This window comes from Choloepus didactylus, chromosome 7 (assembly GCF_015220235.1).
Source record: "Choloepus didactylus isolate mChoDid1 chromosome 7, mChoDid1.pri, whole genome shotgun sequence".
In the NCBI taxonomy this organism is placed as follows: Eukaryota; Metazoa; Chordata; class Mammalia; order Pilosa; family Megalonychidae; genus Choloepus; species Choloepus didactylus.
In genome coordinates, this window is record NC_051313.1 from 57,947,636 (window position 1) to 57,964,827 (window position 17,192).

Genomic DNA, 17,192 nt, shown 5'->3' on the forward strand with positions numbered 1-17,192 from the left:
CCGGCTTGTGGCTTTCTGTGGCTTTCTCTCTCTCTGGCTGAATTTCATTCTGCTTATAAAGGACTCCAGTAATAGTGTTAAGACCCATCCTGACTGGGCTGGGCCATACCTTAACTGTAAACCTATTTATGACAGGTTTACACCCACAGGAATGGGTTAGATTTAAGCACATATTTTTGTTTGTTTGTTTTTTGTTTTTTTTTTGTTCTGGGGTATGTACAACTTCCAACCATAATAGTCATCACTTATGAGAGATATTTTTAGTGATCACTTCACACCCCATCATCTCTAGGTTCATGCCACCTTATTGACTCCCCTATTGCTTTCTCTTCTTTCTGCTTCATGACTTCCCTTTAGGAACTTTTATCTCAGTTATTTGGAGCAATCCAGTTGTAACCAGCACCATATGGGCCTCTTGGTCCACCTTTGCTGTTCAAATCCACTCAGCAAGTTAAGATTGTACATAGTTTTTTGTTTGTTTGTTTTTTCTGCCATAGCATCTCAAATCAAAGTCATATTTTCTTTAGTAAAAATGGAAGTAAACTGAGTTTGTTACAAAATTATCCTGGAAATTTGTCTCCAGTATATGGTAAGAGTATAAGAAGAGTGGGTTCTCCTGTATCTCTAATAATACAACTTACAGTGTATATTTCTGCATTCTCTGAGAATTATTCAGTATATGTTTCTTTTCTTAGTGTCACTTTGACCTTTTTCTATGGGTACTAACAGTATAATTTTTCTTCTCTACTTCCAAGATTCTGGAGTATAGAAAAGAAATAAAAACATGATTCAAATATTTTCCTTAACCTCAATCAGATACCCAACTTGGCTTGGAGTCTTCTCCTTTCCATAACACATTCATTTACAAATAAACTTTCAACAGAGTTTAAATATCTTTATTTTCCTTGATCTTACCTTTAAGCTGCCTTATAATTGTCTGAACTATTATGCTTTTGCTTTCTTATTCCTTAACCTGACCCTCAAGGTTTATTTTTTTGTTTTGATAACTTTTAGTTTTATTTTTAAAATAATGTCTTTGTGATTTTGTTTTTCATATGAGATCTCATATTACAACTCAAGTTGTCAATAAAACTTCTCCACTGAGAAATCACTAAGCAATTTCTTAAACAGAAATCCTCATATTTCCTATGTGTTTTGTCAGTCTTGTTTTCTTACTATCGTTTGATCAATAGCACATCTCTGTCTCTTAGTTGTGGTTCACGGCCACACCACTTTTCCTAATCCTGTTTTTTCCTTCAATCTTTAAAATACCATCCAAAACAAACAGTCCTTTCTTCTTCTTCTCCTTTTAAAAACATGTTTTCTCTTCCCCCTAGGGGCAGATGCTGTCTCTCACTTGGTGGGTCTGAGATGTTTTGAGAACAGATGCTGTAAGAGAAATAATCTTCAGGACACAAAGCTGTGGGGGGCACACGATTTATTACTGGAATTCATCTCGCGACCTGGCTGTTCCTCCACCCCTTTTATCCCTGACCCTGGATGGCAGTCGGTCAATGCATGTGTTCAAGTGAACTAAGAGCCTTTATGTTGAGTACAATGCTTCACTGTCTTCCAGTGCTCCCAGGTGTTTTTATCAGTTACTAAAGATACTTTTTGTTAATAACTAGGATACTGATTTAATAATAAAGCAAAAATATTAAATGCAGCAACAGTCACCAATCAGAGGATTGTCTGATTAAAAAGATGCAGAAGCCTATCACCTGTGTCATCAAATGAAGAAGAAAGGTGACGGCGAACTCAGAGTTTCATTTGGAAACACGGACTAAGATATTCTGAGAAGAGTCCTGCTCGAAGTGAGGAAGCTATCATATCTCCACAAGGAGAGTATGGCATTTTTCAAACTGGAGGCTCTAAATGAATATATCCTGAATGAATCTAAAGTCAGAGATATTGGAGAAGTTTAATACCCTGGATGAATTAAGAGAGAAAGCTAATGGCAAAAAATTGCTTAGCCAATTGTTAATTCTACTTTACTGAGAAGTCTGCATCTTTCCCTTCCAGGCACATGATAGGATTATACTTCCTTACCCGCTGTAGTTATTTGTGGCCATATGGCTTGCTTTGGCAGGTGAAATGTGAGTGGAAATGACACAAGTTGTTTCCAGATAATAGCTTTCAGAGCCCATATGCAATTTGCCACTTTCTCCTTTTCCTTCTAGAATGATGGTGAGCTACATTGGAGATGACTGCTGCTCCCTCAGACTGGGTCTTGAGGACTTTACTGAGCAGAGGCCCCTGATCATTTTAAGCAACTGGGATTTGGTGGCTGTTAACTGTACCATAAGGATATCACCCCAGCTTGACTGACACATTAGGCTTCCCAAAATCTTTATACGAGACCATGAATGAAGAAATATTCCACTATTTACATTATATAGATTGTTAAAACAAAACAAAACAAAAAACTTCTTCCTTAAACCTTGATACATGTTGAAAGCCTAATAAAGTTTCTGTTATAACCCATTTTACCAATGCATGACATCCTTAACAATTTTGATTTGGAGCAGGCAATTACTTGTTCTTATAGATTATAAAGGTAAAGAAAAAACGTTTTCTTTCCTTTGAAGACTCATAAATGGCTGAATAAGAACATTCAGGCAAAACTCATGAAAAATATTCATAAGGAATGGTCTTACACAAAAACATGGAAGCTGAAAAAAATAAAAAGTTTTTGGTGTTTTGAAACATCACCCCTGTATGTGCTTAATCAGCAACTGTAATATGTTAACAAGTAACCTAAGTCAAAACTTTCTTTCAGAATAGCGTGTAGAATTTTGACATTGAATTCTGTACAACTACATAGCATTAAAAATTTAGATATTAAATTGTTTCCTATATATCAATATTGATATTGATTTTTAAATTTTAGGAATGAAAAATATTTATAAAATGGAAAATTTTCTTGTTAGGCAAATCATCTCCTTTTTATTTTGGTAAGCTATTTCATATCTGTATTTTTTTTTTAAGTAGAGCATTTAATTTTTAGTGCATTTATTAAATAGGTATGAACTAACTATAGATATAAAACACTGAGCTAGATGTAATAAGGTATGTAAAGCTGTATATATTGAGCCATAACTTCAAGTTGTTTTCTATAGGAAAACATAACTGTTTTAGAAGAATATAAAATTGATATAAATAAAGATGAATTGCTTTGATAATTTAGGGAAAAAGAGAAAGAAAAAAGTATTAGCACATATTGTCTTTCCTCCAAGTGGTAGACATCTGGACAAGCTTAAGAAAAATACAGATCCTCTCATAGCCCAAATCTAAGCTACTTCAGTAAATCTTTTCAAAATTGCTACAATAAAAAAAAAAAGAAAACATTAAGTTAGAAAATAAGAAAATATTATAACCATTTATAGTCACTTATTCCTATTTGAACATAATTTGTAAAGGCATTGGGTTTTTATTTTTCAATAAATGAGAGAATTTTAAATGCCCTCCCAGATAAGTATCATGTAACAAGTGTTTTTCTTTTTATAGATCTCTAGACTACTCTTTGGTAATTAACTTATGTGCGGTTAGTGGACAAATATATGTGTTCTTGGCGGCCTGGCTTTTTCTAGCTATAGTAATTTGGAGAATAGAGCAATTAATATTGCAATAATGCAACCACATAATCTATTTAACTTGGAAGAAAGCAACTCTAATAATCAATTATCTGCTGGTACTAATTTCATCTGAATATTAGGATCACTGTTGAATATTCATTGATGACAATAAAAAAACAGAGTTCTAAATTTGTATAATAATTTGAAATGTACAATTTTTAAAAATTCTAAAGGACCTTCTGTACTACAAAAAAATGCACATTAAATCAAATAAACCAAAAAATAAAAATTCACAGGATATATGCAAATTACAAGACACTGTTTGTGTTTTGATTTTTTTCTTTCCTTTTGGTCTGTTGTGTTTTAGTATAATGAATTTTTAGGATACTCAAAATTATTAAGATTTAAGATACCTCTTATTTCTGTATAGATACCTTATAGTCAAGAGAACTATTCATACAGGTGGATGTAGTTGAGCCATTTGCTAAAGAAAGGCCTTTCATCTCAGCAAATTGAAAATAAAATGTTATTCCCTGATTTCCACACATCTCTATATCTAGAGGTCTCAAGCATAAACTGACAATGGAGAAAACTGTCCTTTGTCTGACCACACAACCATGTGGAAACTCGCCTAATGTTCCTCAAGCAGAGCTGTGTTATTGATAACGGTATTGAAATATTTCTGCCAAACAGCTCAGGAAACTGCTACATTTTCTGAAGAAAATGTGGAAGAAAATCTTGCTACCATCCTGAACTTTCATTTTCTAGAGTATAGATAGTATCCCAGCAAATAAGAAATTACTTTCAATTGGTGGGAACGTTGTTATAAAGAACTTTATTCAGGCTTATTTCAATAGTTTTCTTTTTTTTCTTGGTAATACGAAGGATGAATTAAGTTGATCACAAAAGACTTTCACTACTCCGAATTACCTGTTTCACCTTGGAAAGCCACACAAAATGAACCTCTTAAGCCTTTTGAAAATGACCTTTTTCCTCAGCAATGATTTATCTTTCCTCTCGAAAATCCCTTTTACAAAAGGGGGTATGATTAAAGGAAGCCAAGCAGCACAAACACTTGCTGAAGATCCTGCTTATCTGGAACTCACTTGACAATGTATGTTTTGGGGGTTGGGAATGCTGCAGGTTCAAGGGATAATTCTGCCTTTCAGGCACTTCAATTTATTTCATGCCTGAGCACTGTCATTGTACGCAGACAAGATGAAACGCATCGTTGTGTAAAGAAATTGAAATGGAATCCTACTTGACCCAGCAGGATGGGGCATTGTGTTTGACTCAGTAGTGATTCCTGGGATAATATCTAATTCCAGGAGGAAAATTTCTTGATATGGCCACCTGCTGCCAACGGCTTTGTCCAGGGATCACAAGTTGTTCTGGGTGACTAGGCTCAAGACATGCCTAGAAGAATGCAGCCCGTCTCCTGCTGGCATTTAGATCTCTTCATTTTCCCGATGCTTTCTATTCAGGAACAACTGAATGGAACAGGGGGGTTGGGAGAAGATGAAGCACTCCACACTTAGCAGCAATGAGAGTCAAGGCCCGCTTGACCCGGGATTCTTATTTATTTAATTTTTTGAGAGCCATCATTATTTCTTCACAGGGTACTTTTTAATTTTTATACTTCCCGGGCCAGCCCCTTGCATGTCTTTCTCTGTTCAGTGTGTGTGAAGAGTTTACTTTGAAAAGACTGCACACCAATAGATTAAATAAAATAGGAACACTCTGTGTCTCACAAGAGGAATCGTGCAGACAGCTTTATTACTTCTATCAGAGAACAAAGATTTTTCCCAGCATGCAGGGGATTATTAGGCCAGAAGCAAATATACGGAATGTGTGATGTCAAAGCTTCGAATGTGATCAGGAAAAATTGTCTAATTGATTTTGCTCTAATTATGGCTTTTGGAATACAGTTCCTCAGGTTTGGCTTCTGAACTTTTCTTATCTTTAAAAAATTTTAAAGATTTATTTGACACAAATTCAATGATAAAATATAGAGAATAAAACATGATCTCAGTACCCTCCCCCAATCTAGAGAATATACTCTTAAGCTACCTTTGTTCACAACACTACATTCATAAGTCAATGTAATATTTATAAACAATTAGCTACACATCTTCACTCTCTCTTTTTTGAAAAATGAGGATACCATGATACATTTATTGTACAAATTTCAACATCCTTTACCTGAGTTAGTTAAAGGCAAATTAAATCAATAATGCTAACCTTCTTTTTCTTTAATCTTGGTACCGGATTTTAATCTCTTCTCTTATTTTCTTTATTTCTTTCTGGATATGCACTGTGAAGTTAGAAGGATTTAGCCCATTATGAAAACCTATTTTCTTTTTTATTTTATTTTATTGTTGCTAGATAGCTCAGAGGATAAAAATAAAAAATGACTATTTTTAGTCCCAAGTAAAACAAATAAAATTTCATGACAAAATACTTAATTGTATGAAAATGAATACGTCTGGAGTAAACATACATGTTAGTCTACATTTATTATATACATATATGTGTGTGTGTATATATATATATATATATAGTCCCAGCACATACAAATATTTTGAAAATAGTCACACATGTCTGAAAATAAATGATGTATCCATATATGTATGTATATATATATATATATATGCATGGTATCTATCTCTGTATAAAACATTACATATTACAGTATACTTATCTCCATATTTTGCAATCTCCTTAAATAGAATGTATTTATATATTACAGCAAATGACTACATTGTGTTGTTTTGTTTAATTGTGCACAATTTCCAAATCTTTGGTTGAAGTGTGAAATCAATTTAGAAAATACATTCACATTTTAATCAGTAAAATAATTCACTACCATGTAAAAGCAGTTTCTGAACTTGTTTATAAGATATTCTTAAATTAGAGTCAATTATGCTATACTGGAATATATTTCTATAAATTCAGTTAGGAAATCTGAAGTCACTGACCTTGCTAGTCTTCATTCTTTAATCACAAGAAATGTGTGCTATAAAAATAATATAGCAGTTGGTCAAAGATTTTAGTTCCCGAAATAAAATAAAAACAAGACAAAACTGCACTATTTTAAAAGGCAGAGTTGCAAAAGTGTAAATGTATTCTTTTTGCTAGACAGATTACATATTTACAGTTTTAGAATGTAAAATAAATTTCAGAAAATTATGGTGTAGAATTTCCAAAAGATTTCATCCCCTGCCTTTTCTTTCTGATAAACTCATTCTAAAACCTGTAAAGAAGGGTTATGCAAGGTATGGGTCAGTACAGGAAATGTTTAGCTATGGTGGCCAAGTGCAGGGTGATAAAGCCCCAGTCATCAGGTAAAGAGGGCATCTGCACAGGAGGGGACAGGGAACTTGGAAGGGACAGGGTGCTGGGGTCTGAGTAGTATAGGACGGTGCTGCTGTGGAGGGCAGCTGGGTAGTTGTGTCAGAACCAAGAAGGTGAAAAAGGCACCTATGTGGGAGGTGGCCAAGTGTGGAGTGTCAGTGCCCAAATGGACATAAAGGGCATCCACAAAGGGGAGAAGACGCAGTGTAGCATGAGAGGTCAGAGAACAAGGGGGATGAGGAGGGCATTTGAGTGCGGGAAGAGTACAAAACAGGGTTTCAGAGTCAGTGCAGGTGAGAAGGGCATCTGTGCCTACCTCTGGATGTTGAAACTTGAGCAGATGAAAGGGACATCTACATGGTGGTAGTGAGGGATGCGGGCAGTCTGGCATGGTGTATGAGCCCACCTTTAGCAAAGGCGAAGTTGACATGGAAAGGTAGAAACATATGACAAAGGAAGAATGGTTACAAACAGGAACATTTGATAAAAAAGTTACATATATTGACAATAACATTCGGTAAGGAGGATATATATGAAAAGGGAGGAAATAGAATGATTCCTTTTTGGTTCTAAGAGAATTGGAGTTATTGGGGTTAGGTCAAATTTTTCCATATAGAGAGCTGCATATAGAAGTAAAATAGAAGTAAATGCTATATATATATCCATATATGTTATGTGCATATATTTGCATATATATACTTGTGTGTGTGTATGCATGGGTATATACACAAACATAGAAAACACACAAACATGCACACACATACATATTTTCTAGCTCTGTCAATTGTAAGGACCTGGGAATAGTGACACTCTTATAAAAGTAGCACAACTAGCATCTGGGTCTTGGTTTCTATACCATGCTCTATTCAAAGGCACCAGGGTACTCCAGAGAAATTGTTGATTTCAGGTATGGAATAGGGAAAATACAAGAAGATTCTGGAATATCTATTTGTGTAGAAATGAAAAAGTGCTCAGAGAGTGATGAGAACATGCCGAAAAGCAAAAGCCACCTGTATTTGAGCATCAAAATACATAATAATACTAGGAGATGTTAACCCTCTGTGGTAGATGGAATTATGTACCCAACATAAGGCATGTTATTAATCTTAACCTGCATCCCCATGGGTGTGAACCCATTGTAAATAAAGCCTTTGAAAGATGCTATTTTTAGTTAAGTTGTGGTCTAACTGAATTAGGGTAGGCCTTAATCCATGTTACTGGAGCCTGTAAAAAAGAGAATTCAGAGAAAGTCATAGAAAGGAGCCAGAAATTGGAAGTCAGTGGAAACTGGAAGAGCAGACACAAGGGAACCAGATTTCCATGCTACAGGAGGCAGAGATGCAAGCCAAGGGCCCCCAGGATTGTGGTGAGCCATCAGCAGAAACTACAGACTCTGGAAGAAAGCATGGCCTGTTGAGAACTTGATTTGGAAATTCCAGGCTCTGAAACTATGAGCCAATAAATTCCCATTGTTTAACCAACTGGTGTATGGTATTTGTCGTAACTGCCAGGGAAACTAAGAGACCACTGAATAAAATAAGCATACACTGAAAATGAATACATTTCATTAGGAACAGATATGTTCATAGACCCAAAGTACCTCTCTGCAATGATTAATTATAAGGGGAAAGAATATCTTTAAAATGTAGAAACCTGGCAGAAGATATCTTAATCAGGTAAACATAAGTAAAATCAGTAGGGATAAGGGCTTCTAGAAGGGTGGTGTAAGGGCCTCTAAAATCCATTCTTCTATAAAATAAATGAGAACAGGGGAAAAATTATCAAAATTATCCTTTTCATATCTGTGTGACACCTGAAACTCAGAGCTAGAGCTCAGCAGATATGAATGTCAGTATTAATGCATACACCAACTGTTAAAAAAAAAAAAGCTGAAAAAGCCCAGACTTCAATTAGAGATATGAATGAAGCAGATCTGGTTAAGACTAGGGCAAATTGGGCCAAAGGGTAAAGGTTGAAACTGACTTGTGTTAAAATTTCAACTTCCATATCAGACCAGGGGAAAAGATGTTTATTTGGTGTAAGATCTATATTTTCTAAACAGTATAACTTCTACAGTCAGTTTGTTCAAACATGACAATTACATGGAACTTTGAATATCAAGTGAGATATAGTAGATCTGTATAGGTTAGAGTGAAATAGCAACACATCCCAAAGTGATTTAGGCAGAGAATAAATATATATATATTCAGGGTCCCTCTGAGGAGCTGGGGGAGGATGCAGAGGTGTTGGACTTCCTCACCTGGATTGTTGCTGATTTTCTCACAAACACTGGGGACTGATAGCTTGATATGCTGAACCCTCTGTCTTGGGGCTTGCCCCTATGAAGCTTGTTACTGCAAAGAAGAGACTAAACCTGCTTATAATTGTGCCCAAGAGTCTCCCCCTGAGTGCCTCTTTGTTGCTAAGATGTGGCCCTCTCTCTCTAACTAAACCACTTGGCAAGTGATCTCACTGCCCTCCCCCCCATATAGGATCTGACTCCCAGGAGTGTAAATTTCCCTGGCAACACAGGATATGACTCTCAGGGATGAATCTGGACCCAACATCATGGGATTGAGAACATCTTCTTGACCAAAAGAGGGATGCAAAATGAAATGAAGTTTCAGTGCCTGGGAGATTTCAAATGGAGTCAAGAAGTCACTCTGGTGGACATTCTTACACACTATATGGATAACATTTTTTGGTTTTGATGTACTGGAATAGCTAGAAGTAAATACCTGAAACTACCAAACTCCAACCCAGTAGCCTTGACTCTTGAAGATGATTGTATAACAATGTCTATTACAAGGGGTGACAGTGTAATCGTGAAATCCCTGTGGATCGCACTCCCTTTATCCAGTGTATGGATGGGTAAGGAGCTAAATGGGGACAAAAACTAAATGAAAAATAGGGTGGGATGAGGGGATGCTTTGGGTGTTCTTTACTTTTATTTTTTATTCTTATTCTGATTCTTTCTGGTGTAAGGAAAATAGATTGGGGTAATGAATGCACAACTATATGATAGTACTCTGAACAGTTGATTATACACCATAGATGACTGTATGGTATGTGAATATATCTCAATAAAACTGAATTTTTTAAAAAATACCATTTTCAGAATTTTAGAAATTAACCAAAGACTTCCAACAATTTGTGGAATGTTTATTAAAAATAAAAAGGGCTAAAACTCAGTTACAACAGCAAGCAAGTGGGAGTTCAACTTGCTCTACCGACACCCACTCTTCACAGCTTTACAAGAATGTTGAAACCACCAGCCTCACAATCATGGTAGCTATGAAAACTAGCAGCTAGCAGTCACTTCAGGGGGAAGAATGGGTTTGGCACTCCACCTTCACAGAGAATTGTCATTATTCGACCTGTCTGGTAACTCCCTGAAAAAGCCCCATTCAAAGGCTTGTATTTACCAGCGTATCTTGGAGATATTGTGGGTTGAGTTCCAGACCACCACAATAAAATTAATATCACAATAAAGAGAGTCACACAAATTTGTTAGTTTCCCAGTGCATATAAAAGTTGCATTACACTATGCTGTAGTCTATTAAGTATGCAATAGCATTATGTCTAAAAAGTATGCATACCTTAATTATAAAATACTTTATTGCTAAAAAAAAATGCTAACCATCAACTGAGACTTCAGCATCTCATAATCATTTTGCTGGTAGAGGGTCTCACCCCAATACTGATGGCTGCTGACTGATCAGGGTGATGGTTGCTGAAGGTTGGGGAGTTCTGGCAATTTCTTCAAATAAGGCAACAGTGAAATTTGCTGCATTGATGGACTCTTCTTTTCATGAAGTATTTCTCTAGCATGTGATAGTGTTTGATAGCATTTTATCCACAGAAGTTCTTCCAAAATTGGTGTCAATCCTCTCAAACCCTGCCACTGCTGTATCAAATGTTTATGTAATGTTCTAAATCCTTTCTTGTCATTTCGACAATGATCATAGCATCTTCACCAGGAGCAGAATCCATCTCAAGAAACCATGACCTTTTCTCATCCATAAGAAGCAACTCTTCATCCATGAAATTTTTATCATGAAATTGTAGTAATTCAGTCACACATTCAAGTTCCAATTCTAATTCTAGTTCTCTTGCTATTTTCACCACATCTGTAGTGACTTCCTCCACTGAAGTCTTGAACCTCTCAAAGTCACCCATGAGGGTTGGAATCAACTTTTTCCTGTTAATATTGATATTTTGACCTCCTCCTATGAATCATGAATGATCTTTGTGGCATCTAGGATGGTGAATCCTTTCCAGAATGTTTCCTATTTACTTTGCTGAGATCCATCAGAGGAATCACTACCTATAATATTTATAGCCCTACAAAATGTATTTCTTAAATAATAAGACTTAAAAGTCAAAATTATGCCTTGATCCTTGGATTGCAGATTGCATGTTGTGCTATCAGGCATGAAAATGACATTATTCTCATTGTCCATCTCTATCAAATCTCTTGAATGATCAGGTACCTTGTCAATGAGCAGTAATATGTTGAAAGGAATCTTTTTTTTTTTTTCCTGAGAAGTAGGTCTCAACAGTGAGCTTAAAATATTCAGTAAACCATGTTGTAAACAGATGTGCTGTCATTCAGACTTTGTTGTTCCATTTATAAAGGACAAGCAGAGTAGATTTAGCATAATTCTCAAGGGCTCTAGGATTTTCAGAATGGTAAGTGAGCATTGGCTTCAACTTAAAATTGCTAGCTGCTTTAGGCTCTACCAAGAGAGTTAGCCTTTCTTTTGACTCTTTGAAGTCAGGGATTGCCTTCTCCTTTCTGGCTATGAACATCCTAGATGGCATCTTCTTCCAATCTAAGGCTGTTTCACCTACACTGAAAATCTGTAGTTTAGTGTAGCCAGCTTCATCAATGATCTAACTAGGTCTTCTAGATAACTTGCTGCAGCTTCTATTTCAGCACTTGCTCCTTCACTTGTACTTTTATGTTATGGAGATGGCTTCTTAAACCTCATGAATTAACCTCTGTTACCTTCAAAATTTTGTTTTCTGCAGCTTCCTCACCTCTCTCAGTCTTTATAGAATTGAAGAGAGTTAGGGCCTAACTTTGTATTAGGCTTAAGGCAGCATTGTGACTAGTTTGATTTTCTATCCAAACCACTAAAACTTTCTCCACATCAGCAATAAGGCTCTTTTCCCTTCATTTGTGTGTTCACTGGAGTAGTTAATTTCCTTCAAGAACTTTTCCTTTGCATTCACAACTTGGCTAACTGGTGCAGGAGACCTTGCTTTTGGCCTATCTAGGCTTTCAACATGGCTTCCTCACTAACCTCAATCATTTCTAGCTTTTGATTTAAAGTGAGAGACCTGAAACTATTCCTTTCACTTGAACACTTAGAGGCCATTGCAGGATTATGGTTTGAACTAATTCCAAAATTGTTGTGTCCAAGGGAATTGAAAGGCCTGAGGAAAGGGAAAGAGATGGAAGAATGGTCAGTTGGTGGAGCAGTCAGGATACATAATATTTATCAATTAAGTGTTCCATCTTATAAAGGTGCAATTTGTGGCACCCCAAAATAATTGCAATAATGACATAAAAGATTACTTATCATAGATCATCATAACATTTAAAATAATAACTAAAATTTGAAATATTACAAGACCTACCATAATATGGCACAGAAACACAACGTGAGCACATGCTGTTGGAAAAATGTCACTGATAAACTTGTTTGGCAGTGTTGCAACAAAACTTCAACATGTAAAAAACAATATCTACAATGTGTAATAGAACAAAGCACAATAAAATGAAGTAGGCCTCTATAAACAGTCACTGATGAAATCAAGTGACCAATGATTTAAATCCATTAAACACCCTCAAAGTATCTGTCAGGCAAGTGCTTGCTTGACCAAACAACTAGACACCATACCATAGCCAAGTTGACACATGAATGTAACTATCACAGTCTTCTCCTTGTCACCTTGGCACCCATACAGATGTCCTTCAACCATACTCAACCCCTAAATAAAAACAATACTAGTCATGCTTTTGTCTAACATAATGTAACTGTCTTATATACAATTGGAAATGCACTAACTCTATTCCAGAAGAGGTTGCAAGTCCTGGGGTAGTAGTCACTCTTAAGCTTCATATCCTGCAACTTAAATATAATGACATAAAATTAGCACAACTTGTGTTATATGAAAGAGGGAATAAAAGAAAGATATTTGCTTCATGCATATATACAAACATAGTCATAACAAAACGAGGAAGAAATACTCATAACCATCACAGTCTTCATTTCTGTAACTGGTTACATGGCCACAGCTTGTATTTATAACTGCCTTCTTCCATTATGCATTCCATATTCCCTTCACCCTTAAGAAGCACTTCAGCTGGTCATGATTCTTTGCCTAGTGGGGTGACCCAAATCTTCATTCCTGAAGTTTCTGGGCTATTAGTAGTCCTCCCTGGATTGGGTTGTTGCTGTTTTCCATTTATTTTTATCTACAGTGCATGGCAGTATTAAGAAATGCCTTAAGAGACCACCTGTATTCCAGACATATCATTTTTACCTCCATTGTGTAGTCTATTTCTCCTTGATAATCAAGATTAATTACCCCTGCCAGTACAGTAATCCTCTTCTTTATTTGTTGAGTCAGAGATATGAGTAGGCCAAAGTAGCCAAGTGGCAAGCTTAAAATCCAGTCCAATGGAATCATTGTTGTATCTCCTGGAAACTCCCCTCCTTTTGGATCTAAGACATGTAAGCCAGCAGAGCATAAGGTCATGGGGACAAAAAGTAACATTTTTGATGTATTGCTAAGAGTAATAGTAAGTGGTGCCACTCCCATTTTCAACTTGTAGTCCTAAACCCATGATTTCTGGCTACTGGAGAAAGAGCATCATGGAGTAGATGTTGGTTTAGAGCATATATAGACTCTTGGAGAACACAGCTCCATCCCTGCAAGGTATTGCCAATCAGTTGGAGCTGTAACTGAGTCTTACACAGGCCATTCTGCCATACTATCAATCCAGCTGCTTCAAAATGGTGGGGAGTATAGTAATACCAGTGAACTTCATAAGCATGTGCCAAATCCAACACTTCATTTGCTGTTAAGCGGTCTCTTTGATTAGAAGCAATGCTGCATGGAATACCATGATGGCGGATAAATATTTGAATGGAAGCACTGCATGTAGGAAAGGCAAATCTGTATCCTGAGCATGGGTCTATTGATTTAAATCCATTAAATACCCTCACAGTATTAATAGGAACAAAATGCTGCCCACTTCATAATAGAAGTGTTCCAAAGTAATCAACCTGTCACCAGGTAGCAGGCTGATCACCTCGGGGAATGGTGCCATGTTGGGGACTAAGAGTTAGTCTCTGCTTCTGACAGATTGGACACTTACCAGGGGATGTAGACAGGTTGTCCTTGATAAGTAAAAGCCCATGTTTCTAAGCCAATAAATAGCCTCCATCCTTACCACTATGTCACTTTGTTCATGAGCTCACTGGGCAAAAAACAGGAGAGACTGGAGAAAGATGCTGACTGGTATCCATAGAATGGCTTATCTTATCCATTTAAGTAAAATCCTCCCCCACTGAATTAACCCTCTGGTGAATTTCATATGGGTCATAAATATCTTAATGTTTTTCACCCATTCTGAAAGGTCAATCTATATCCTATCCCCAAGAACTCTTTTTCACCAATTTCCCAATCATGCTTCTTTCAAGTCCTTGACCATCCAGCCAAACCATTGGTCACAGCCTATAAATGAATATGAAAACATCCCTTTAGCTATATCTCCTCACAAGCAAAATGAACAACCAAGAACACTGCTTGATGTTCTCCACTCCCTTAATCACTGTCCTTCAGGGATGTCCCAGAGAGGGGTTGTAGTGCCGTAGTTGTACACTTTGGTGTAGTACCTATATATCGTGCGGAACCATCTGTAAGTCAAGCCCAAGTTTTCTATTCCACAGCCAACTGATCACAGGGAACTGTCCAAGGGGCAATAAATTCAAGCTGGAAAGAGGTAATGTAGCAGGAGTGGGGGCCATAGGCATTCAGGACACTTCCTCATGTATCTTATTTGTGCCTTCAGAGCCTGTTCAAGCACAGTCTCAAATATACCTCATTTGATGATGGAGAGCTGCTATGCACACCCAATTTTATGGCTTGGTGGGTCAGACAACAGCCAGTTCATGATTGGGCAACTCAGGTCTCATGGTAACTTGTTGGCCCACGGTTAAGCATTCATTATTTAATAAGTACCACTAGTAAGTCAAAAGCTGTTTCTCAAAAGAAGAGTCTTCTGCGGAAGATACCAGATCTTTGCTCCCAAACTGTAAGATCTTGGACTCCTGTAGTATCCTGCCAAAGACTCCAAACAATATCTGTATTTGCCTCTGAAACATCCAGGACCACTGACTCTCTTGGATCATATGGTCCAAGTGGCAGAGCAGCTAACATAGCAGCCTGGACCTGTTGCAGAGCCTCCTCTGGTTCCAGACCTCACTCAAATCTAGCAGTTTTTTTTTTTTTTTGGGGGGGGGGGGTAGGGGGAGGTTCACGCAGTAAATGGGCCAAAGTAGCAAATCCAAATGAATAATATGTTGCATCCACAATCCAAAGAGGCCAATTAGGCATTGTGCCTCTTTTTTGGTTGTAGGAAGGACCAAATGCAACAGCTTGTTCTTCACCTTGGAAGGAATATCTCAAGATGTTTCACACTAATGAACATGTACATATTTCACTAAGGTTGAAGGCAACTGAATTTTTGCTGGATTTATCTCCCACTCTCTGAATTACCAATAAGTCTACAGTAGTTGAATTTTTTGCCAATTAGGTCCAATCAGTATTCTGTCATCAATATAATGGAATGGTATGATGACTTGTGGAAGGGAAAAACAATCAAGGCCCCTACAGAATAGATTATGACATGGGGCTGGAGAATTGATATACTCAAGGTAGGATGGTGAAGGTATATTGTTGGCCTTGACAGTTGAAAAAAAAAAAGCTGTTTCTGGTGGTCTTACTTGCAGGTCTCAAGAAAAAACATTGGCCAGATCAATAGTTGCATGCCAGGTATCAGAGAATGTGTGAATTTGTTCAAGCACTGATACCATATTTGTAAAATCACTGTAATTGGTGTTACCACTTTCTTAAGTTTATGATGATCCACTGTCATCTCCCAAGATTCATTTGTTTTCTTCACAGGCCAAATAGGAGAATTGAATTTGAAAGTGGTGGAATTCACTACCTCTGTTTCCTGCAAGTCCTTGGTAGTGGCACTAATCTCCATAATGCATCCAGGAATGTGGTAGTTTTTTATTTACTATGTTTTTAGGTAGAGACATTTCTAGTGGCTTACACTTGGCCTTTGGTACCATAACAGCCCTTACTCCACAAGTCAGGGAACCAGTGTGGGTATTCTTCCAGTTGCTGAGTATGTCTATTGCAATTATACATTCTGGAACTGGGACTTATTCACAGAATTGGTTTGGGGATCCACTGGACACACTCTGTGATGGACCTGAGCTGAAACTCCATTATCTCCTATTCCCCAAGAGCCCCAATACTGATGAGTCTATTCTGACTGGTGGACCACAGTGGCATTTGGTCCCCTGGAATTAATGTCAGTTCAAAGCCAGTGTCTAATAATCCCTGATATAGCCCATCATTTCCTTTTCCCAATGCACAATCATCCTGGTAAACTATCTTTGGTACAGGCTGGGAGCAAGATTATAAGTACAAATGTTTGGCAGTGTAGTAGGGTCCTTCTCCAAGGGTCCTAAAACTCCTCTCTCTCGAAGGTTTCTGGGTTTGTAAACTCTCTCTTATGACTGGGAATTGATTGCGTGGTTGCAATTCTGTTTTTGTGATTCAAGTTACTTCTGTTCTCTTGACTTAGGACTCTTCTCATATGGAGCAAACAAGATTTTAGTACTGTCCATCTATTTCATTCCTAAGTACCCCATGATCAACTAGCCAATGGCATAAGTCTCTGCAAGGAAGACTATTCTGATTACTGCTTTGACTCTGCTGTTCATTATGGTAGCCACACACACCTTGTCTTTGGTTATTAGGTGTTGCCACTTGACTCCTGTCCTCCAGAGATCTGATCATCCCCATTTTTTTAAGTTCCCAAGATTAGTGAAAATAGTTCCCACAGTAATATCTGACCTACAGAGAAGAGGCAATACAGAGCTCTTTAGGGATGATGAATGATGGAGCTGCTGTCACAAATTTAGTCCTCAAAGTCAAGGTGAAAAGTGT